The following is a 1,541-nucleotide window of genomic DNA, read 5'->3' on the forward strand; positions in this document are numbered from 1 at the left end:
ATGTGTCTCGTGCTGGTAGGAGGAGGAGCGGGGAGGGCTGGGGGCCTCTGGGCAGCAGCCTCCCTGGGATGGCTCTGGTCCCCCGCGTAATTGTTTGTTGTCACCGCTCTGTCCCTAATCGGTGTCCTTTTCTTTGGGTGTTTACCTGACCAGCTCCCGGCAGTCCCAGGTGGCCCCTGCTGAGTGGCGGCCTCCTCTCTAGGGTGCCCAGACAGCCGCAGAGGGGCCGGGGCTTCTGTCTGGGGCCACGTGGTAGGGGCATCCGCTTCCTCATTGTGTCAGTGTGATTTTAAGGAGACTCCGGCATGGTGCTGGGCAGCCGCGGGCAGGGTGGCTGGACGCGTTGACGAGGGGCTGTGCGACCTGGAATAAGGAGAGATGTGTCCTGAGGTGCCCTAGCAGGAACACGATACCCCATGCATTTCTTTTTCTCCCTTATACATTGAACCACGGGTCTCCAAGAATGGGGTGCCCATCCCCGCTGGGTTGGGGGACAGACTACAACAGTAGGGCTGGCAACGATGGCCGGATTTGCCCTTGAAGCAGTGGAAACCTCTTGTGCCACATCATCGAGGAGGACACCCCGCGCCGCGTGACCAGTGGATCCCTTAGCTGACACAGGGGACCAGTGCTGGGGCTCTGTGATGATGGGCCTTGGAAAGGGCGAGCCTGTGCGATTGATCAGGTGCCCCAGCTGAGCAGCCCAGCACCGACGTAGCGTTGCTGGCTCCCTGGCATACCCGCCTCGGCAGTCTGGGCAGGGGCTGGGGGTGGGGAGGGTCCTTGGCCCTGCACAACAGCCACTTACCCTAGGTGCCCCTGTGGGCACCCACCCAGAGAGGTGTTGGTGGGAAGGCAGACAGATGGGATGGGTTTTTTCAGATAAAGCAGTGACTAGGGAATCAGCCCTTGCAGACCTGGGTTATCACGCCTGTAAGCTGCAGGATCTAAAAGAAGACTCAGATCTGTAAAGACACATGCTTTGTTTTGAGTGGAGAGAGTCAACATTTTAAATACGTCAGTTCTTTAAATTCTCCCATAAACTTATTTCCCCTTTGAACGTAATGTATTTGAATTGCTTGCTGTAGTCCCTGTAAATACTGTTTTTCATTTACTATTAGGAATAGAGATTCCACAAGAACGGGGCAGGTCACCAAAGCCTCGCTTCAGCAGAGTCCTGTCAGGAGGTGACCGGGGACAGAGACTGGAAGAGTTAGACTTAGCTGAGCCGGCTAGAGGCACAGGTGGGAAGAGAACAGCCTGCCAGGCAGAGGGGCCAGCGCGTGCAAAGGCCCCGGGGTCGCAGGGAGTGTGACTCCTGAGAGCTGCAGGGAGGTCCTACTCCCCTTCCGGTGGCTCAGTCACTGGGGGCCCCGAGCCGGGCCCGCGGCAGACGGGAGCGAGGCGGCACAGTGACAACTGCTGCTCTCCGGCTGTGGCTCCGTGTGTGCCCACGCAACCTTCTGTGAGTGGCGGCTCTGCCCTTGGCTCCTCTGCAGTCCCGTGTCTGTGAGATGACACCGCAGCTCGCCCTTCACCCT

This window comes from Suricata suricatta, chromosome 16 (assembly GCF_006229205.1).
Source record: "Suricata suricatta isolate VVHF042 chromosome 16, meerkat_22Aug2017_6uvM2_HiC, whole genome shotgun sequence".
Lineage (NCBI taxonomy): Eukaryota > Metazoa > Chordata > Mammalia > Carnivora > Herpestidae > Suricata > Suricata suricatta.